General features: G+C 39.2%; 1 protein-coding gene across 5 annotated transcripts in view; it reads left to right on the top strand.

Annotated features, from left to right (window-relative positions):
* Positions 1 to 24,124, top strand: part of CRH (corticotropin releasing hormone) — a 242,547-nt gene that overhangs the window by 17,153 nt on the left and 201,270 nt on the right. For 2 of the 5 annotated variants that reach the window (XM_074386710.1, XM_074386711.1), the window contains exons 3-4: positions 20,378 to 20,435; positions 20,930 to 21,018. The exons of 1 other annotated variant lie outside the window; for it this stretch is intronic. The gene's annotated coding sequence lies outside the window, so the exon portion shown is untranslated. Of the gene's footprint in view, positions 1 to 13,459; positions 20,436 to 20,929; positions 21,019 to 24,124 lie in introns of those variants that run through there. 2 more of the 5 variants (XM_003935537.4, XM_074386712.1) reach the window with 2 other exon arrangements.

The raw sequence follows: 24,124 nt of genomic DNA, 5'->3' as shown, positions 1-24,124 counted from the left end.
GAGGTTGCAGTGAACTGAGATTATGCCATTGCACGTGCCTGGGGGACAGATGAAGACCCTGTATAAAAAAAAATTATATAGTCATATTTGTGTAAAGTAACTTTTTATTAGTGATTTTTGTGTCTTATATAATAAATATTCTCTACTCAGATCATAAATATATTATCCTATTTTTCTTAGAAAGTGTCTTAAGTTTTGTCTTTTATACATGAATATATCTAGAATTGATTTTTCTATTTGGTGTAAAATAGGGATTCAATTTTTTCCTTTTTTTTCTCACCACTGTATTAACGAGGAATAGGGATCCAATTTTAATATTTCTTTATAGTCGTTGTGGCACTATTTATTTAAAAGTCCATTCTTTCCTCCAATAACTTGTAGTGCCACCTTTGTCATATATCATTTTAACATATACGAAGTTTTGTTTCTTAGTTTTCTATGCTCTTTCATTATTTTGTCTATTCCTGCATCAAAGCCAATACTGTCTTAATTACTATAACTTCCTAATAAGTCTTGCTATCAGTAGGGAAAATGCTGTGTAATTCTTCTTATTAGAAATGACTTTTCTAATCTTGGACTTTTGTTCTTTGATACACATTTTAGAGTTGGTTTAAGTTCCTGAAAAAGCACTGGTGAGATTTTTATTGGGGTATCTGTATTAGTTTGGGGAGAAGTCATGACATCTCAAAATTATTGAATCTGTCTGTATATGAACAGGTTATATTTCTCCATTTATTTAGGCTTTCTTTAATGTCTCAATAATTCTCCATAAAGGCATTGCATGGCTTTTTTCAGATTTGCTTCTAGGTACCCTAGATTTTTTTTCTATTATAAATGATATCTTTTAATAGGCTATGTTTTTCAGTGTTAATGGTGTGAAAAAGTACAATCGATTTTGAATATTGATTTTACATTCATCTACCTTGCTAAACTCTCTTATTAAGTCTAATAATTTATTTGTACTTATTTTGTACAAAATAATATCATCATTGGCATATTTTTGGTTTTTCCTTTCCAAACCTTATACATTTTAATTTTCATATCTTACCACACTTGCTAAAACCAACAGTGTAAAGTTCAACGGATTCATAATGGTAAGTATCCTTGCCTTATTTCCGATTTTCAGAGGAATCCTTAAAGAAGAATCCTTCTTTCATGTTTCACTGTGGAGAATGATGTTTACTATAGGTTTGTAGTAGATGACCTGCATAGGGTGAGGAAATTCTATTCAACTCCTAGTTTGCAGAGACTTTTTCTTTTTTATGACAAATAGGTGTTGAATACTATCAAAACTTTCCTGTATTAATGAAAACTACCATATGGGTTTCTCTTTTAATCTGTTAATGTGGTAAATTATCTTTATACATTTCATAAATTTTGCATCCTGGGATAAATCCGGCTTAATCACAATGTGTTATCATATTTAAATGCTGCTTGATTTGGTTTGCTAACCTTTGGTTTGCATCTCTGCATCTATGTTCATGGGTAAAATGGGCCTGTAATTTTTTCTTTTTGTATTACCCTTGTCTAGATTGGATATCAATGTTACAGTAAGTGCATTGGATAAGAGGGGGAGTAGTCCTCTTTTTCTGAAAGAAGTGAAATTTGTATCACATTGGAACATCTGGTTACTTGAAAGTTTGATAGAATTCACATATAAAATCTAGGCTTGGTATTTACTATGAATAGATTTTAATGTTCTGGTGCTGTTTTCAAAGATGAAGTTATTTGATTTGTTTTCAAAACAACATAGATAAAATATATTTTTCTAAGAATTTGTTCTAACTTCAAATTAGTTGGCATCAAATTTTTATAATAGTCTCTTTTAAAAAACTTATCTTTACCTATAGTTATAGCCACCATTTCATTCCTTATGTCATTTTGCCATTTGTATTTTTTTCTTGGTCAATCTTACTGGAGCATCTTTTGTCTTATTAGTTGCAAAAAAAAAAAAAAAAAAAAAACAAACACTTTTTGGCATAACTGATACTATCCATTATATCTTTCTTTTCTATCTTATATATTCCTTTTATTAATTTTCTCTCAACTTAGATGTTTTCGTTATTCTTTGTTTTAAAATTCTACATGTTTGCCTTCAGTTTACTAATTTTCAGACTTTGTTTTTTAAAATATTTAAATATTTAAGTATTTAAGTATTTGAAACCTTCCTTTCAAATACTACTTTCACTGCTTCCTACATATCTTGATTTATGGTACTCAGTTCTCTGTATATTCATGGAATATATTTTATGTATGTATGTATACATGTATTTATTTAGAGACAGGCTCTTGCTCTGTTACTCAAGGTGGAGTGCAGTGGCACAGTCATAGCTCACTGCAGCCTGCAGCCTTGATCTCTCAGGCTCAAATGATCCTCCTACCTCAACCTCCTGAGTAGCTGAGATAGGTGTGGATCACCATGCTTGACTAATTTTTTTTTGTTTTATGTGGAGTTGGGCGTCTCACTTTGTTGCCCAGGCTGGTCTTAAACTCTTGGGCTTGAGTGATTCACCTGCTTTGGTCTCTCAAAGTGCTGGGATTATAGGCCTGAGCCACTGTACCCAGCCTATTTTTTTTTTTTAAATTTAACTTCTTTGTCTATATTTTAGGTGTGTTTCTTATAAGTTGCATGTAACTGATTTTTAAAAATTTACCCGACAGTCTTGATCTTTTAAGCAGAAAATTTAACCCTTTAATATTCATTGGAATTTAGGATATATTTGACTTTGTTTGAACTGTCTTTATGCTTGTCATGTTTGTCTCCTTTATCTCTTTATTTATTTTAAATGATAGTTTATTTGTGTTTATTCTCTCATTTTTTTCTCCCTATTTGTTTAGAAATTAGATACTGTATTTCTTTTCTGCTCAAAGTTTTAAAAAAATAAATTTTTTTTAAAGACAGAATCTTACTCTGACAGCCAGGCTGGAGTACAGTGGCACAATTGCCGCTCACTGCAACCTCTGTCTTCCGAGCTCAAGCGATTCTCCTTAGCCTTCTGAGTGTCTGGGATTACAGGTGTGCACAACGGTGCCAGGCTAATTTTTGTGTTTTTAGTAGACAAGAGGTTTCACCATGTTGGCCAGGCTGGTCTTGAACTCCTCCTGATCTCAGGTGATCCACCCACCTTGGCCTCCCAAAGTGCCGGGATTACAGGCTTGAGCCACCACACCTAGCCTGGATTTTTTTCCATTTATATTTAACTTAATGAAGTCTAAGATTAGTCAATATCTTTTTCTTTCTTTCTTTCTTTTTTTTTTTTTCTTGATGTAAGTCAAACCTGTGAGTTCAAGGATTAGTTAATATCTTAACACTGCCTACTGAATATTAGAAGCTACTGAACGTTGATTATCCTCCTTCAAATTATTTACTATTGTTGGCCAGTATTTTAGTTTTATCTTTTTTTCTCCAATTTAGACATCATTATTTTTACAGATACTATATTTCAATTTATCAGTTTGTTTAGATATTTGCCAATATTTTTGCTAATTTTTCCTTCTTGTCTTTTAAAAATTCTTTTGCTCAGAAGGTACATGACTCAAAAAAATATTTTGGGTTTGTTTTCTTTCTTTTTGAAGTACAGTTCTTATAAAATTCCTTCATTAAGTTCTGCTGATGGCAAACTCTTGCAGTTTTTGTTTACCTGAAGATGTCTTTAGTTTAGTTAATGAAAAACAGTTTAGTTGAACATGCAAGTTTAGACTGACAATTCTCTCAGCACTTTGAAGAGTGTTTTGCCCTATTTCTGCTCTTGAGAAGTATGCTGTTTTTCTTATATTATATAAATATAATATCACTATGCATTTAGATATAACTACATATTTTACTAGATTCATTGATCTTCATTGTTTCTGTATACTTTATATTCTTTTACATGAATTTATTGTTTAGATTTAATTTCCTTTTGATTGAAGTGTTCTGCCTTGAGTGATTTCCTCAGAAAATGGTGTGTGGTTGGTAGAAACTCTGAGTCCTTTTATGTTTGAAAATGCTCTTCTTTGACTTCTTATGTGGTTTGACCCTGCCACTGCTGAGGTGGTTGTTTTCTCTCCTTAAATATATCCCTGTTAGGACACCACACCAGAGCTGTGACCGCAAGATATTCAGAGCTTCTTAGTTGGTCAGGCACAGGCAAAGTAAGGGAAGCTGGTCGGACTGGGGGCCCACCAATAAGAGGGTTCTTTGATTTCACTATACATGATATTCTGGCTAGGTATACACTTCTTGGATCATAATTTTCTTCTTTCAAAAGTCTCTAAATAGTGTCTTTTTTCCCTTCGGGATTCTAATACTATCAATGAGAAATATGATACCAGTTCTGATTCTCTTTCCTTTTTAAGTAACCTGAAACCTGATGTCTCTCTCTAGAAGTTTGTATGAATTTTTCTTCATTTGTGGAGTTCAGAAATTTCAGCAGAATTTGTCTAAATAACTGTAATTTTTCATTAATACTGTCTGGAACTTAGTATGCCCCTGCTGTTTGAAATGTCAAGCCTTTTTTTCAGCTTGGAGAAGGAAAAGAAAGAAAAGGAAAACTTTTTTTTTCTTTTTCTCTTCTCTCTGAAATGGCTTTATTTTCATTTGCATACTAGGCTTCTTGAAACTGTCTTCTGTACTTTTTTTACTAAAGATTTTCTTTTTTTTTTTTTTTTTGTGACAGAGTCTTGCTGAGGCTGGAATGCAGTGGCATGATCTCAGTTCACTCCAGCTTCTATCTTCCAGTGACCCCACCTCAGCCTCCTGAGCAGCTGAGACTATAGGCATGAGCCACCAACGCAGGCTAATTTTTGTATTTTTGTAGAGATAGGATTTTGCCATGTTGCCCAGGCTGGTCTCAAACTCCTGGGCTTAAGAGATCTGCCCACCTCGGCCTCCCAGAGTTGCTGGGATTACAGACGTGAGCCACCACACCCTAACTGATTTCTTTTTATTTGTATTTTTCTCTCTACTGTAAGATATTTTCTCCGTTTCATCTTGTTGATTGTCTAGCTCACTACTGTAGGTCACTAGTTTTCAGCAGCAGTAGTATTTTTTGGGGGGTGGTGGGGGTAGGTATTCTGTTTGGTTTTTAAATTCAGAAGTAATGTTTATATTTTATTTTGCCAAAACATGTTTCATCCCCTTAAATGAATCTACTCAAGAATTGCCATTACATTTTTATTAACATTCTCCCCAGGTTTTTCCTCATCAAATTTACCTCAGCAGGATCCACCTGTTTGTTATGTTCTACAAACTTTCTTTGCTTGCTCATGCCAGCTGGTAGGGGCTGGATCCCATCTGGAGTCAGATTTGGGGTGTTTTTGAGCAGCATGATCTTTCCTCAGTGCTGCAGAGGTTCAATGGTCTGTCTTTTGGTTCTCCCTCAGACAATCCCAGCACTGCCCCAGGTTTGGGCAGAGAAACCAGTTTTCTCTGCAGCAGCCAAGTCCTCTTAGAGTTGTAAACAAGGTAGCAGAAGAGTTCGTTACTGGCTGCTCTGCTCAATTTTTTTAGAAAATAAATGTCTCAGATATGGGTAGGATTGCTTCTGTCTTTAATTACACAGACACACACACACACACACACACACACACACACACTCTTCCCCCATTGGTTGTTTGTTTTGCTTGTTCAATGATGATGAATGAAACATGATGTGTGTAAGCATTCATAATTCAGCCCAAACTGACATTTCTGAAGCTGGAATGGGGCCACCCTTTTTAGCTTCTTCTCCATAAACAGAGTGTTTCATAAGTTCTGAATTATTCTTCTGTTCCCTGAATATATATTTTTTCCTTTTCAGATTTTTTTTTGGTCAGAAAATGGGAGAAATAAGAGAGTATTAGAAATGTGAATACAGATGATGTCACCCCAAAATCTGTTTCCCAAATACATTTTTTTAAACAAACAAGGAAACTCAGTCTTTCTTAGGATCACAGAGGTAGTTTTTAGTTAAAATTAGAATATGATAGAATACAAATCTTAACAGGAAGGAGTAAGACTGGGAGAATTGTGTTGACCGGGAAGTCTTGCCGATGAGATACAGGAATAGAGGCAGGTACTTAAGGAGAATTGCTTATTCATTCATTCATTCATTGATTCATTCATTTATCAAGTTTGTGAGTCTTAACTTTACAAGATCAATTGGGAGGTGATAGAATTGAAATGAATGAGGGATATTTTAAACAGAGAGTATCCTCACCAAATATGAGAAATATGAAATTGCATCCTGTGTTTGAAAAATAGAATAATTCAGAGCTGCTAGGTCATTTAGAGGGATAGCTGGAGATGAGGCCATGATCAAGTGGGGCCAGATTGTGAAGGGGTTTGCATGTCATGCTTTGCTCTGTATTTATTCAGCCAACAACTACTGAGGGCCTACTGTGTTCCAATGAGCCATGCCGGGCACTGGGAATATAGGAGTGAGAAAGGCAGCATTCTTGCTCTCCAGGAGCTGCAGGCATTAAGGAACTCATATAATTCAGTAAGTAAGCCTGTAGGTGGATAGATATTTTACTGAAGTGGCAGTCCAGAGAAAGGAGCCTGGAAGCAGGAAGTCCATAGAGGAGCCACTTGCCTTAGTGCAAGGGAGGAATGATGTGAGCCTGGACTATAGGAGAAAGATGGCAGTTGGCAGAGAAGATGTAATTGAGAGACATGCATGAGCCAGGGAGGAGGTCAAGGAGGCTGGACCTAGAGAGGGAGGTCAGCCAGCAGCTTCTAGCTGCATCCATCTTACTCTGGCCTAAAGATGGTGCTGGTGATGCTGCAGCTGAGCTCTTGTTTCTGCTGCAGCTCAGCTCTTGTTTCTGCTGCTTCTGAGTTCTTGAAGAGACAGAGCATCTAACTGCCTATCTTGCTCCTCATAGCTTGAAGCATCACATTGGTATTTCTGGTAAACATGGGCTGTGGCTGGAGGCTGTTGTCTCATGCTCAGCTAGGTTAGAGTTCATAAAAATTGACTTGCTGGAAATACTCCTGTATGGGAATTAAATTATTTTCTAAATTTTTATTATAGTAGTTAGATATCCCTTTGAGACAATTCTGTGAATTATCTCTAGGAGATAATTCCTAGGAGATAATTCACAGAATTGTCTCAAAGGGTTATCTAACTACTATACAGGTGTTAAAGAGCTGATAGAATGCAGTAAGTAAGCCTTTAGATAGATGGACATTTTACTGAAGTGGCATCAAGGGGAGGAGCTTGGAAGCAGAAGTCTAGAGAGGAGCCTGGCTGCCTTAGTACAAAGATGCTGTTGTAAAAATAATTGCTAAATAAGGCAATATTGCACCGTTGAATTAAATATATATTTAATATATATGTACACAATAGTTTGAAATATTTAAAGACTATTACTTTTTGTTTTCTTCATTGTCTTTTTTTGAGATAGAGTCTCATTCACTCTGTTACCTAGGCTGGAGTACAATGGTGTGATCTCGGCTCATTGCAACCTCTACTTTCTGGGTTCAAGTGATTCTCCTGCCTCAGTCTCCCGGGTAGCTGGGATTACAGGCATGCACCACAAAGCCCAGCTAATTTTTGTATTTTTAGTAGAGAGGGAGTTTCACCATGTTGGTCAGGCTGGTCTCAAACTCCTGACTTTAAGTGATCTGCCCACCTCAGCCTCCCAAAGTGCTGGGATTACAGGCAAGAGCCACTGCGCCCAGCTGTCTTCTTCTTTTTTTTTTTGAGACTGAATCTCGCTCTGTCACCCAGACTAGAGTGCAATGGCACGATCTTGGCTCACTGCAGCCTCCGCCTCGCGGGTTCAAACGATTCTCCTGTTTCAGCCTCTGGAGTAGCTGGGATTTTAGGTGCCTGCCACCAGGCCCAGCTAATTTTTGTACTTTTAGTGGAGACGGCGTTTTACCATGTTGATCTTGAACTCCTGACCTTGTGAGCTGCCTGCCTTGGCCTCTCAAAGTGCTGGGATTACAGGCATGAGCCACCTTGCTGGGCCCTCATTGTTTTTTAACAGCTGTGCTACTAAAGGAGAAATGGCAAATTCCATTTTAACAAAGAGTATTTTACCAAATATTCTTTCCCCTCTCTTTCCCACCTTTTGGTGCCTTGTTTAAAGCTGTTTTCTTACAATATGTATCAAAAGGGTTTATTCCCTTGACAATATATTTAATAACAGACAATTTAGCAGATACTATCAATACCTTCTGAATCTCAATTTCTCAGTTTCTTCTAAGAAAATAAAAGTTAAGAACATTTTGTTACATTATATTTTTCTCCCTGTTTACAGCTCCCATGTTAGCTATAGATGTAAACTGCAGTTTTTCTGCTAAGCCTCCATGACAGCATCTCATGCTATTTGCAGCCTTGAAAATGGATATATGATGAGGTATCTTAATTTTTTCCCTTTTCGAGCTTGTATCAGTCATGAGCCAACAAATGCTTGGTAAATGCCTAATGGAATAGAGCACAGGCACCATAGGGAGACAATAAAATGACTGCATTGCAGGGACTGTTAATCTGACCAGAAAGACAAAATGCTACCTTGGGAAGGCATCTATTATGAAAACTGTGACAGAACTTTCCAGACATTGTAATATACATTGACATATGTATTTAATCTCTTCCTGTCATACTCCCATATTGGTCCCAATGTTCTTCTTTGGCCATATATGGCCTACTTATCACGTGTAGAAAAAGAAGGGCAACCATCTGCCTCAATATTTTGGGAGTAAGACCCAGTGCCTCCCAGGAGGAAACAAGATCTGATGAAGTACCATCAAAATAAAGTGGAAGGCAGAAATTGCAAAGGATACCTCAATCCTTATGCAGTCCTTTCTGATACACTTAGTAGTAACCAGTGGGAAATTAAAAAAAAAAAAAAGATCTAATTTGCAAGCTTGCTGCCTGCTAAGAAGGAGTTGTAAGCTTAGGCATTTAATTAGAAAATGCCAGTGTTTTCTTACTTAGTGATGCTGCTGTCTTCTTGTTTGCAGGCCCCTTGGAAACCAGGTCCTCTGACTACAGTCTTTGGTTAGCCTCAGCTATGCTGTTCTTCCACTAGCACCAGTGACAAGGCCAAAGCCTGGGCCTAGAGAGTTCCCAGGGAGTCATCAGAGCCTGTCCTTTTATCTCTGCACCATTTGCCCTCTTCCCTCCTGGCTCCTGTTCTCTCTGGGCTATAAAAGTCAGATTAGAGCCCGTTTTAGAGATGCTCAGGGCCAGTGACCTCAGGCTTGGGCTCTCTTAAAACCATATTATCATGGTGCCTCCTGATCTCTAATTGCTGCTCTGGACTCTTAGTCCCTGTGCTCTTTTGTGAAATTTTGGTGCAACCCATGTATCAAATTGATGAATGTTTTCTATGACTAAGTTATAAAAGCATTATGTGGTATCATTTTAAAATGTAAGCACATGACAAGTTACTACTATAATTTAAAATATAAATCTTCTGTTCCATAGAGCTAAAGTCAGAAATCGTTAAAATTTTGGGAAAAAAAAGCCCTAGAGATTCCACACATTTGGGCTTTATGATTTAAAAAAATGGAACAAATACTTTCCAAAGATTCACTCCTACCAGAGGCTCTATGGCATGGCATGCTGAGTCAAGTGGCTTTCTTTTTTTTTTTCTTTTCAAATTTTATTTTAGTCTCAGGGGATACATGTGCAGGTTTGTTACATGGGTAAATTGCGTGTTGCAGGGGTTTATTTATTGCACAGATAATTTTGTCATCCGGGTAATTGACATAGTACCCAATAGGTAGTTTTTCAATTCTTACCCTCCTCCCACTTTGCACTCTCAGGTAGGCGCTGGTGTCTATTATTTACTTCTTTATGTCTGTGTGTACTCAATGTTTAGCTCCCATTTATAAGTGAGAACATGCAGTATTTGATTTTCTATTCCTGCATTGATTGGTTTCCAGCTCTATCCAAGTTGCTGCAAAGGACATGATCTCATTTATTTTTATGGCTCCATAATATTCCATCGTGTATATATTACCACGTTTATTTTATCTAGTCCTTGGTTGATGGACATCTAGATTGATTCCACGTCTTTAGTATTGTGAATAGTGCTGTCATGAACATGTACATGCATGTGTCTTTATGATAGAACGATTTATATTTCATTGTGTATATACTCAGGAATGGGATTGCTGGCTTGAACAATAGTTCTATTTTAAGTTCTTTGAGAAATCTTCAGACCGCTTTCCACAGTGGCTGAACTAATTTGCATTCCACCAGCGGTGTATAAGCCTTCCCTTTTCTCTGCAACCTCACCAGTGTCTGATATTTTTTGACTTTTTAATGGTCATTCTGACTGGTGTGAGATGATATTTCATTGTGGTCTTTTTTTTTAAATTGCATTTTAGGTTTTGGGGTACATGTGAAGAACATGCAAGATTGTTGCATAGGTACACACATGGCAGTGTGATTTGCTGCCTTCCTCCCCTTCACCTATATCTGGCATTTCTCCCCATGCTATCTCCCCCCACCTCCCCATCCCCCTGTCTCTCCCCCAATTCCTCCCAACAGACCCCATTGTGTGATGCTCCCCTCCCTGTGTCCATGTGTTTTCATTGTTCAACACTCGCCTATGAGTGAGAACATGCGGTGTTTGATTTTCTGCTCTTGGGTCAGTTTACTGAGAATAAGGGTTTCCAGGTTCATCCATGTCCCTACAAAGGATACAAACTCATCGTTTTTGATGGCTGCATAATATTCCATGGTGTATATGTACCCAAGTGGCTTTCTTTTCTTTCTTTCTTTTTTTTTTTTTTTTTTTGGTGATATAGTAGTTTGGAAATGTAGTTCCAGAGTCTTAAACCTCTAAGAACAATGGATCTAGGTAGGAACGGTTAAGTCCAATACCAAAAGGGCCAGGTAAGAAATGTATGTGAACAAAGCCAGATGAGATACAGCTAACAAGAGCGTGGGGGAGACCTCACTCTGACTACCCATGCTGATGCGACTGCTTACTGCCATGCAGGAGCACCAACCACAACAGCCATTCCTTCTGAGTATTTGCAGAGATCCTTGGGTTTATGGCTTCTCTGATCCCAAAATTTTGAAAGTATTATTTAGTAACTATGGGCTGATCTGAGCCTAAAATAATTACCTAAGGAACCTGTTAAGTGTGTTTGTACAATCTCCTGGAACTAGCATTTCCTTGAAAGAGAACCTGTGTAATCATTTCACGTGCCTGGTGTGGTTCTCTGAGTAACCAATTACTTTGTGAGGACTTTCCAACTCATCAAACTGTAGTATAGTTTCATGTGCTCTCAAACCTCATCAGCAAGCAAAAAATAGTTAAAGAAAAAAAAAGTCAACGTTAGAAAGGACTGCAAAACTCTCATGGAAATGCAGGTTTCTAAATGTTAAGACCAGATAATTATATATGGTTTAGAAACAGCAGCATCTTTTCTGAAACATCATGCTCATCCAAACCAAAGTTGTTTTAGCTCAGAGCAAGAGAAATACAACTGAAAGGTGAATCATCAGAGTTGCTATGGAGATGATGCAGGAAATGATTCAGAAGGTTGCTAGAAAAATATTTCTTTGAATATTGGTACATCTTATTAACATGTAGTAGTCTATGGATATTATAAAATGAATTGAATATCAGGGATTCCTAGTGATTCTGCCCTTAGGCTGTGCCCATCATTTGTGACCTACAATTAGTGGCTACAATAGGTATGAAAATGGGAACAGCCAAATGACACTGTATGCCACAGAATTACACATGCAGAGTGGGTGGTTTTCAGCAGATTTGAGCATGCATGAGAATCATAATGGTGCTTATTACAAAAGTTGATCTTATTTTGAATCAGGGGTCTTCAGACATGTTTTGAGAAACATTACTTTAAAATGAAGGAATGGTAAGCATCATAGGATGAGGTTTTGACTGGTTTCTTTTATAAATGGTCTTATTCATACTGTTTAGAAGCTATTTCTTCAGCTACAAAATGTTGAAGTTCCTTGAAGAAAGGAAATTTTTAAAGTCATTTTTCAGATGATGATAAAAAGAGTCCTTTATTATCTGCTTGTGATGACTCCAAAGTTTATACTCTTAGCCCAGAACTTTTGTTTGAACTGCCTGCTGGATATCTTTGCTGAAAAGTCTGATAGACGTCTCCCCTTTCACACAGCCACACCATAATCCTCCTCTGAGTCTGCTCCACCTGTGGCTTTCCCTGTTTCAGTCAGTGGCAACATTATTCTTCCAGGGATCCAAGCCAAACAAATTGGAGTCATCCTTTATTTTTTTTTCACTCCCCACATCTAATTGGCCAGCGAATTCCTTTGCTTCTATCTTCAGGTATATCTAGAATCTGAACATTTCCCCCACCTTTTACTATATCCTGATCCATGCTTTTAGCCATCTTTCATCTGGATTACTGCAGTTTTCCTAACTTTGGGCTTCTATTCTTGTTCCTTTATAGTGTGTTCCAGATAGAATTGCCTTCTAAAATTAAAGTCACATCCTATCTCTCTTATCTTCTGCCCCAAGCCCTGCCATGTCTCCTCATGTCACACAGAGGCACAGCCAAAGAATAGAGATTTGACCTACAAAGTTCAAGATCTCAGACTTCTTTTTTTTTTTTTTTTTCCCCAGAAACAGGTTTTCATTCTGTTGCCCAGGCTAACCTCAGCCTCGTGAGTAGCTAGGACTGCAGGTACACACCACCACCACATAACACCTGGATAATTAAAAAAATTTTTTTTTTCTTAGAGACAGATTCTCATTCTGTTGCCTAGGTTGGTCTCAAACTCCTCGCCTCAAGCGATCTTTCTGCCTCAGCCTCCCAAAGTGCTGGGTTATGGGTGTAAACCACCATGCCTAGCCGCTCTCTGACCTTTTCTTATACCTCTCTCCCACCTACTGAGTCTCCTCTAGGCTCAGTATCCTTCTCACTATTACTTGAAGCCACAGGGCCTTTGCATGGGGCTGCTCCCTCATGGTCCTAGCTGCCTGGAGTGCTCCTTCCTGGGATATCGGCATGGCTTCCTTTCCTACCACCTTCAAGTTCTGGCTTAAACAGTGCCTTCTCTAAGAGCCAACTCTTATTCTTTTAATTAAAATTTGACCTCCTTCCCTACCTGCCCCTCTTCTGCACTGTGAGCCTCCTGGTCTCCACTGTCCTGTTTGATTTTCCATAGCCCCTCTCCCTGCTAACATGCTGGATTAGTAACTTAATTTTTCATTGATGTATTGATTTAATGTTTATTTATTTATATTTCTCCCACACTAGAATATAAATGCCACAGGAAAACAGTTTTTATCTATTTTGTTCATTGATGTGTCCCTAGTGCTTAGGAAGATGCTAGGCACACAATAGGTGCTCAGTAGGTGCTCAATAAACATTTGCTGAGTAAATGGGATGAAATATTTATGAAGTGGTTACGAAAAGTCAAGCACTTTTTTTTTTTTTTTTTTTTTTTTTGAGGAGTCTCACTCTGTTACCAGGCTAGAGTGCAGTGGCGCAATCTTGGCTCACTGCAACCTCCACCTCCCAGGTTCAAGTGACTTTCCTGCCTCAGCCTCCTGAGTAGCTAGGACTACAGGCTTGCACCACCACACCTAGCTAATTTTTTTTGTATTTTTAGTAGAAACAGGGTTTTACCATCTTGGTCAGGCTAGTCTTAAACTTCTGACCTCATGATCCACCTGCCTCAGCCTCCCAAAATGCTGGGATTACAGGTGTGAACCACCATGCCCAGCAAGTCAAGCACTTTTTATAAAAATAAATTTATTTGTGTATATTTTAGATACATGTATACAAATGTATACACGTTTCTATACATATACACATACATGGTGGAATAAATTAACATATTCATTATCTGATATAGTTACCCATTTTTCCCCCAGAGGCAAGAGCACCTATAATCTACTCATTTAGCAACAATCCTGAATATAATACACTACTGTTAACTATAGTCCTCATATTGTACATTGGATTTTTTGGTTTGTTCATCCTATTTGCTACTTGATATCCTTTGTCCTATACCTTTCCATTTCCTCCTCCATTAGTTCTTTATATTTAACTGACTGTTTAATAGGTGTATTTATAATTTCATCCCTGGTATGGCTGTTTTTCAATTTCTTTTCTGTTTCAAGCCTCAGTATAACAACATCAATCACATATTATCTGAAATAGTAATACCCAAATCTGATCCTCTGACTGATGGGAAACAAGTATTTGTGTGTTGTGAAGTGATTAGCAGGGAGGGATATTTTGTAGTTATAAAATTGTTTTTGCGAGGATGGCCAAATAGGAACAGCTCCGGAGTTCAGTTCCCAGTGAGAGCGATGCAGAAGGCGAGTGATTTCTGCATTTCCAGATGAGCTACCAGGTTCATCTCAATGGGACTGGTTGGACTGTGAGTGTAGCCCCAGGAGGGCAAACCGAGGCAGGGCAGAGCACTGCCACACCCGGGAAGTACAACTGGCTTTAGGACTCCCCTCCTACCCAATGGAGGCCATCAGGAACTTTTCCCCTCTGGCATTCCAGTTCAGATACTGCATTTCTCCCATGGTCTTTACAACCCTCAGACCAGGAGAGCCCCACTGGGCCGACAGGTGCTGTGAGTTACCAGCAGAGATCTGAGTGGCCATTCTGGCCAGCGCCATGGGTTGTCAGCGCAAATCTGGGCAGCTGTTTTGGCTGGTGCCTGGAGCGCCTGCTAGACAGAGCCTCCTGCTTCCCAGAAAGAGGGAGAGCTGAAGGCAGGGAGCCAGGTGATATGGCTTGGTGGGTCCCACCCCCCACAAAGACCAGCAAACTGAAACCCTCTGGTTTGAGAGTTGCACAGCCAACACATCAGTTCAAGCTCCACCCGGGACAATCAAGCTTGGTGGGGGGAAGGGTATCCACCATTGCCGAGGCGTTTCTAACCTTTGTGTAAACAAAAGCCAAAGGAAGTTTACACAGCAGCTGGACTGAGCCCATAGCAGCTCAGCAGTGCCTCTGCAGGCAAACTGTAACTAGAATTCCCCTTTCTGGGTGGGGCATCTCTGAAAAAAAGACAGCAGCACATCAGGGATGTATAAATAAAACCCCATCTTCCTGGGACAGAGCACCTGGGAAATGGGGCAATTGTGAGTTCTGCCGAAGCAGACTTAAACATACCTGCCCACCAGCTCTAAAGGGAGCAACGGAGCAGCAGAACGCTTGAACTTTGATAAGGGACAGACTGCCTCCCTTATTGAAGAGAGGTGATTCCCAGGCAAGCAAGGTCTGGAGTAGACCTCCAGCAGTCCTACAGCAGAGGGGCCCAACTGTTGAAAGGAAAACTAAAAACCAAAAAGAAATAGCTTCAACATTAACAGAAAGGAAGTCCACTCAGAGACCCCACCTGAAATCACCAACTTCAAAGACCAAAGATAAATAAATCCACAAAGATGGTAAGAAACCAGTGCAAAAAGGATGAAATCACCAAAAACCAGAACACCTCTCCTCCAAGGGATCACAACTCCTCACTAGCAAGGGAACAAAACAGGTTGGAGAATGAGTTTGATAAATTGACAGAAGCAGGCTTCAGAAGGTAGATAACAACAAACTTCTCTGAGCTAAAGGAACATGTTCTAACCCAATGCAAATACACTAAAAACCTTGAAAAAACGTTAGACAAAATGCTAATTAGAATAACCAGCTTAGAGAAGAACATAAACGAATTGGTATAGCTGAAAAACACACCATGAGAACTTTGCAAAGCATACCAAGTTTCAATAGCTGAATCAATCAAGCAGAAGAAAGGATATCAGGGATTGAAGATCAACTAATTGAAATAAAATAAGAAGGCAAGATTAGAGAAAAAAGAGTGAAAAGAAATGAACAAAGCCTTCAAGAAATATGGGATTATATGAAGAGACCTGATCTACGTTTGATCGATGTACCTGAATATGACAGAGAGAATGAATCCAAGCTGGAAAACACTCTTCAGGATATTATCCAGGAGAACTTCTCCAACCTAGCAAGGCAGGCCAATACTTAAATCCAGGAAATATAGAGAACACCACAAAGATATTCCTCAGGAAGAGCAACCCCAAAGCACATAATCGTCAGATTCACCAGGGTTGAAATGAAGGAAAAAATGCTAAGGGCAGCCAGAGAGAAAGGTCGGGTCACCCACAAAGATAAGCCTATCAGACTCACAGCAGATCTCTCAGCAGAAACCCTATAAGCCAGAAGAGAGTGGAGGCCAATATTCAACATCCTTAAAGAAAAGAACTTTCAACCTAGAACTTCATATCCTGCCAAACTAAGCTTCCTAAGTGAAGGAGAAATAAGGTCCTTTAAGGACAGGCAATTGCTGAGAGATTTTGTCACCACCAGGCCTACCTTACAAGAGGTCTTGAAGGAACAACCAGTACCAGCCACTACAAAAATGTATCAGATGGTAAAGACTGTTGATGCAATGAAGAAACTGTGTCAATAAATGGGCAAAAAAAACCCAGCTAGTATCAAAATGGCAGCATCAAATTCACACATAACAATATTAATGTTAAATGTAAATGGTCTAAATGCCCCAATCAAAAGACATAGACTGGCAAATTGGATAAGAAGTCTAGACTCATTGGTGTGCTGTATTCAGGAGACCCATCTCATGTACAAAGACATACATAGACTCAAAATGAAGGGATGGAAGAAGATTTACCAAGCAAATTGAGAGCAAAAAAAGCAGGGGTTGCAATCCTAGTCTCTGATAAAATAGACTTTAAACCAACAAAGATCAAAAGAGACAAAGAAGGGTGTTACATAATGGTAAAAGGATCACTGCAACAAGAAGAGCTAACTATCCTAAATATATATGCACCCAATACAGGAGCACCCAAATACACAAAGCAAGTTCTTAACAACCTACAAAGAGACTTAGACTCCTACACAATAATAGTGGGAGATTTTAACACTCTATTGTCAATATTAGACAGATCAATAAGACAGAAAAGAATATCCAGGAATTGAATGCAGGTCTGGACCAAGCAGACCTAATAGACATCTATAGAACTCTTCACCCCAAATCCACAGAATATGCATTCTTCTCAGTACCACATTGTACTTACTCTAAAATTGGCCACATAATGGGAAGTAAATCACTCCTCAGCAAATGCAAAAGAACTGAAATCATAACAACCAGTCTCTCTGACCACAGTGCAATCACATTAGAACTCAGGATTAAGAAACTCACTCAAAACTGCACAACTACATGGAAACGGAATAACCTGCTCCTGAGTAACAACTGGATAAACCATGAAATGAAGGCAGAGATAAAGATGTTCTTGAAATCAATGAGAATGAAGACACAAGGTACCAGAATCTCTGGGACACATTTAAAGCAGTATCTAATGGGAAATTTATAGCACTAAATACCCATATGAGAAGTGAGGAAAGATCTAAAATCAACACCCTATCATCAAAATGGAATGAGCTGGAGGAGCAAGGTCAAACAAATTCAAAACCTAGGAGAAGACAAGAAATAAGCAAGATCAGAGCAGAACTGAAGGAGATAGAGACACAAAAAACCCTTCAATGGAACATATCTCAAAATAATAAAAGCTATTTATGACAAACCCACAGCCAATATCATGCGGAATGGGCAAAAACAGGAAGCACTCTCTTTGAAAACTGGCACCAGACAAGGGTGCCCTCTCTCACCATTCCTATTCAACATAGTATTGGAAGTTCTAGTCAGAACAATCAGGCAAGAAAAACAAAAAAAGGATATTCAATTAGGAAAGGAGGAAGTCAAACTGTTTCTATTTGTAGACGACATTACTGTGTATTTAGAAGACCCCATCGTCTCAGCCCCGAATCTTCTCAAACTGATAAGCAACTTCGGCAAAGTCTTGGGATACAAATCAATGTGCAGAAATCACAAGTATTCCTAAATACCAATAACAGACAAACAGAGAGCCAAATCAAGAGTCTACTCCCCTTCACAATTGCTACAAAGAGAATAAAATACCTAGGAACACAACTAACAAAGGATGTGAAGTTCCTCTCCAAGGAGAACTACAAACCACTGCTCAAGGAAATAAAAGAAGACACAAACAGATGGAAAAACATTCCATGCTCATGGTTAGGAAGAATCAATACTGTGAAAATGGTGAGTACCAGGCACTATGCTAGACTTTGGGGATATAGGGTACAATGATGAACCTGACCTGTATCCTCTTGCAGCATAGGTCTAGTGAGGTACATTTTTATTTATCATTGTAGCTAGTACAATGTCTTGTACATTGTAAATATTCAACAAATGTTTGCTGACTTGTTGGTTGACTTACTGATTTCATGTATCTTCAGTGGTTCCTGAAAGTGTCATATCAATTATTGGATAGTAGTAAAAATTTTTTTTGAACAAATGTAAGCTCTGTTAAATTATACCTTTCTTATTCCTTACTTTATAGCAGATAGGATAATATCTATCATACAGTATGGGCTCAATAGTTAAATAGTTTTCAAATGAATGATGATGACATAATTTGCCATAAAGAAATCTGACGAGGGCCAGACATTAATGCTCATATATTATGAATGGAAAAACTGAGGCATTTAAGAAAATCCAGAAAAGTAGTAACCAAATCAGGGATAAACCTGGGTCTCTTGAACTGCAGCCTGATGCTTTGTGCCCTCCATCACATCAGTGCATAAAATTAGAACTGCTTTCCCACCTTTCTGCGAAAGATGTGAACTTTAATTAGGTGTAATCACACACAATATGGAGAAGGTTTAAGGCCTTTAAATTTCCTCAAAATGAAAATGAATCAGATTCTAAAATAAGCTTGTTAAATGCTATTCTTAAATAGAAAAGATAGTAGCATATGATGATGAATTGCTTTTTCTGCTGTGAGAGGTGATGTGTTACTGTGCCACCTGCTTGGGAAGACCAAGCTGTATCTAACTTTATATATTATATCTCTGCTCATTCAGCTCAACCTTATTCCTGACTGTCCATGAATTGTTGAGGCTTTTTGTATCTTTTTGAGCAATCTAGTTTAGAAATATTTAATCCTGGCCGGGCGCGGTGGCTCAAGCCTGTAATCCCAGCACTTTGGGAGGCCGAGGCGGGTGGATCACGAGGTCAATAGATCGAGACCATCCTGGTCAACATGGTGAAACCCCGTCTCTACTAAAAATACAAAAAATTAGCTGGGCATGGTGGTGTGTGCCTGTAATCCCAGCTACTCAGGAGGCTGAGGCAGGAGAATTGCCTGAACCCAGGAGGCGGAGGTTGCGGTGAGCCGAGATCGTGCCATTGCACTCCAGCCTGGGTAACAAGAGTGAAACTCCGTCTCAAAAAAAAAAAAAAAAAAAAAGAAATATTTAATCCTATGTTGTATGAGCTAGAGTTTAAATTACTTTATTTCATTAAGAATTCTGACTAAATTTTTCATGAAGGAGAAGGTTAAGGCTTTTAATTATTTATAGGTTTTTGTATTATTTTTGCATCTTAAGGCTTTTTTCTTAAAAATTTAAAATATTTTAGTTTTAAATATTATTCTGTATTTGAAACATGTAAACTCATTTAATAAACCTAAGTACATTGGGAAAGTGAAACAGTGGGGAAAAAAGAAAAAAGAAAAAATACAAAACCTAAGTATGGCACAGATTGGAAACCCCAGAGAAGCATAGACAAAAATCACACGCAAGCTTAGCTGGTCAAATCCTGAAACTGTCATTGGTCCACGGTGGGTACAGGAGGCAGAGGACCTTAATTCATAAGGCAAAGGATTGTGCATATAGATATGAGTTTGATATTTTAAGAAGAGTGAATTGAGAAGAAATTCTCCAGAAGAACTTGAAGAGAACAGGGCTGACTCATCCCCATTCTACCAGTTATGGCCCCAGAGTTATAAAGGGCTTGGATACTGTTGCAAAGAGAAGAAGCCCAAAGGTCATATTAGTTATCTTGTTGATGCTCAGATCTAAATAATGAAATATGTTTTTGCCTTTATGATAACAGGAAATGCTCAGAAGCCTTCACACAGTATCATTTGTCATAAGAATATAGCTATTACATTGATTTTGTTGTCAAATTTGTGCATTCTCCATTGTACCTTTTTCTAGAGTCAGGAAGAGAGAGGTAACCTGGCCAAGTGGTGGTTTATGGTGTTACTTCTTTGTTACCAGCCTTACATGGTTTGGGTGAAATATGTATAAGCATGCATTGTGGTGGGAAGGGTTAGAGCAATGAGCAAGGGTCGCATGGTGAAATCAAAGATAGGAAAATGGAGAATGACTGGGGCTCTCCCTCCAGTGGGCCATACTTTTTTCCCTGCCCAACCATATGTCATGACAAAAAAACATCCCTCTTAATAAGCTCCCTCTTGATCCTGCCAGGCAACTGTCAATGCCCATGAGAGTAAAGTTCAGTTCTTACTGTTTTGGTAATTTACATGTGTTCTTTGGCAGAGAGTTTGGTGTTTTGCATTACAGATGGAGACAGGCAGTCAGAGGAGGAAGAACTGAGGTTGGAGTCCGGAGAAAGATACAGGTGGGCAAATCTAGGGTCAAGCATTCTCTCCCGCATCAAAGACAGTGAAGAAAAAGCAGACACCTTTGGTTGTCCTGGCCTCTAATAACACAAACAACGTATTGTTATTTGCTCAGATACTATGCCAAATGCTTTAGAAGTAGCACCTCATTAAATTCTTACAATATGGTCGGGCGTGGTGGCTCATGCCTATAATCCCAGCACTTTAGGAGGCTGAGGTGGGTGGATCGCTTGAGCTCAGGAGTTCAAGACCAGCCTGGTCAACGTGGTGAGACCCCAACTCTACAAAAAAATCCATGATTAGCCCAACATGGTGGTGCCTGCCTGTAGTCCCAGCTACTCAGAAGGCTGAAGTGGGAGGATTGCTTGAGCCTAGGAAGTTGAGAATGCAGTCCAGCCTGGGTGGCAGAGTGAGATCCTGTAGCCCCCCTCAGCAAAATAAAAATTTTTAAAATTCTTATAGTACTCCATTGCCCTTTATCTCCATTTTACAGATAAGAAAAACAAGATCTATGCTGTCTCAAATTCACAGAAAAAGAAAATAAACATATTTTTCAAAAAAGAAAACCAAGATCGACAAAGAGTAAGTAACTTTTCTAAGAATATGGAGCAAGAAAGGGGAGAAATCCAGGCTGCAGGCCCTGGACACTCCAGGCTGGTCCACTGTGATGTGCCCTGGGTTCAGCAGGCTCCATATTGCCTGCAGGAACAGTACTGAATAAGTCACTCCCATTTTCAAATACATGAAGCCAGCCATCACATCAGATGATGCCCTGCCTGAAGGCGCACCCTGGCCTAACTCCTATTAGTAATATCCCTCTTAAATACTCCTCTTTTCCAGTAATGGTACCTTCCCTCACAGTGAGCTTCAGTAATTATCAGAGTGCTCCTTCCATCCTCCTCTACAATCTTCTGGCTAACAATACTAGTCTAGACTATTCTTCTAGGAGAAGGGAGGGGAGGGAGACAGGCAGAGGCTGTGGAATCCCATGAAAGGTCTTGAAACACATGTGTCACACAAGGAAGATACAGCCATCTGTACAAGCTCAGTAGCTTTCCAGCTGCCTCTGTGTGTATCTTTCTATGGACAGCAACTATGCAAATGTGATCTTGGTTTCAATGAGGACATCAGGTGTATTTTGCTGTAACATTAAATATGATTCACTGTGGTATTAAAGTAACAACGTGGGCCAGACAGCTCATTCCTGTAATCCCAGCACTCTGGAAGGCAGAGGCAGGTGGATCACTTGAGGTCAGGTATTTGAGACCAGCCTGGCCAACATTGTGAAACCCCATCTCTACCAAAAATACAAAAATTAGCCGGATGTGGTAGTGTACGGACCAAGCAAAGGGGTGAGATGGGGACCATTACAACACCACTGTTCAGCAACAAAGCTGTTGCCTTGTAAAACAAGCTGAACGCAGGGGCTGCAGTAGAGGGGAGCACTGTGCTGAGGAAGTAGGAGAAGATTACATGGCACCAGAGATCCCTTCCAAACTGGAGCATGTATAATTCTAAAACTAATGTGTTGCTGGTATGATTTCCATTTTTTATCAGTGGATTGATTCACTTCAACACCCCTCCCCACCCCAGCCTCCCCTTGGTTCCTCAGAGGCTCTCTCACTTCTCCAAACAGTTTGCACAGTGGCCACAGATGAACCCTGATGCATGACACAGCTGTCTCCAAAAGGCTGATAGCCCTACTCCATCAATCATGGCTCCTGATCTTTTAGCTCTATGTGGGCCAATACATCCTGAAAAGGGGATAGTTTCTATCTGGTAAGTTCCACAGGAGCAAGGACCATGCCCATCTTGCTCACCACTGAATTTCCGGCACCAGTCCCAGAGCCTGATATGTAGTTGAATGACTAGAAAGTGATGAATTAATGAATGAATGAGTAATAAGCACAGTTGCCAAAAAAGTTACTGCTTGAACCAAGATTTAATACTTTCAAAAACCATAATCATCTCCCATTTGGCTCACATTGTGAACTAGGAGAGAGTAAACATTCTGTCATGTAGGGAAGGCCCCGGTGAGTCCCTCCATAGGTTTGAACAGACCTGGAGACCTTTTCTTTGAGCTGTGGCACCTAGCATAGTCTCTTGGATATAGAATATGTGCTACAAAAGTATGTGATGGTGACTGAGTACCCTAGATCCTTGCAGGAAGGCAGTGTCCTGAATTCTGGCACAGACTCTGAGGACATAGTGTAATAAAGCTCTAAGGTTTGTTGGGCTTGTGAATCACGAAGGCTTGCCCTATACTCAGCTGGAATCTCCACCCAGAGGTGCTGCCCCTGAGATCCTGAGATATAGAAATGCACTGGAGCTTTTTTTTTTTTTTTTAATGAAGTAGTTTGGGTCTTTACCAGAATCCTGCTCAGAATGCAATCCTTTTTTTCTTTAGACACGATTCATTCAAATGTTCTTTCTGTGACTCCCCTTTATCTGAGGTTCTTTTGGATTAAATTCTATATGCAAATTTGGGTTAATTTTTAAACATTTTAAAACTTCATTCTAATCTTGCTTTTGACCTCAATTACTCCACTAAAAAAATTAAGATCATCAGTGACCTCCAGTCACTTAATTCATTGTTGAACTCCCCAACCAAAAAAATACTCTTTCCCTTAGCTTCTGTAACACTATATTCTGGTTTTCCCCTCACTTATGTGGCCTTTCCCTTCTCAGTTCTCTTTGAAGCTCGTGCTTGTATACCTAGGGGTTAAATAGTGGTGCTCCTGAGAGCTTCGCTCCAGGGCCTCTTCTTTCCTAACTCCATACTTGCTCCATACCAGTGGCTTCAGTTGTCTTCCATATGACAATGACTGTTAAATTATAACTCCAGCTCAGATTCCTTCTCTAAGCTCCAGATCCACTTATTGCCTTGACATGACCATTTAAACATTTTAGAAGCACATCTAGCTCAATTTGTCTAAAATTGAACCTGCAGCCTTTCTCCTAAACCTCTCCTATACTGGTTATTTTCCAGTGTTTTTTATTCCAGCCAATGGCATCAGCAAACTGCCAGTTACTTGGGCCATCAACTTTGAAGCATTCTTAACAAATCCCTCTCCCTACACTCCATTGCTAAGTGCTGCTGATTTTATCACCTGCTATAGTTTGAATGATGGTTGGTTGTCGCCACCCCAAATTCATGTGGAAACTTAATCCCCAATGGAAGACAGTTAAGAGGTGTGACTTTAAGGAGGTGATTGAATCATGAGGGCTCTGCCCATATGAATAGAATTAGATACCTTTATGAAAGGGCTTGACAGCAGGAATTTGTCTCTCTCTTGCCCTTCTGTCCCTTCCATCTTGTGAGGACACAGCATTCCTTCCCTGTGGAGGATACAGCAACAAGGCACCAACTTGGAAGTGGAGACCAGGCCATTGCCATACACGGAATCTGCTGGTGCCTACATCTTGGACTTTCAGTTTCCAGAACTTGGAGAAATTTCTGTTTTTTATGAACCACCCAGACTCAGGTGTTTGGTTATCGTAGCACAAATGGACTAAGATGCCACTTAAATAAAATCCACCCTCTTATTTCCATCTTCATTGCCCTCACCCTAGTTTAAGCACTTACTGTTCATTACCTGGGCTACTGAAGTAGTGTACTGACTGGTCTCCATGTCTCTGCTCTGAGCATACCATATTACTCCCTTGCTTAAGTCATTCAGTGGGTTAA

The sequence above is a fragment of the Saimiri boliviensis genome, chromosome 15 (assembly GCF_048565385.1).
Source record: "Saimiri boliviensis isolate mSaiBol1 chromosome 15, mSaiBol1.pri, whole genome shotgun sequence".
Classification (NCBI taxonomy): Eukaryota; Metazoa; Chordata; class Mammalia; order Primates; family Cebidae; genus Saimiri; species Saimiri boliviensis.
Note: the sequence above shows the minus strand (reverse complement) of the source record. Positions and strands in the feature narration are given on the sequence as shown.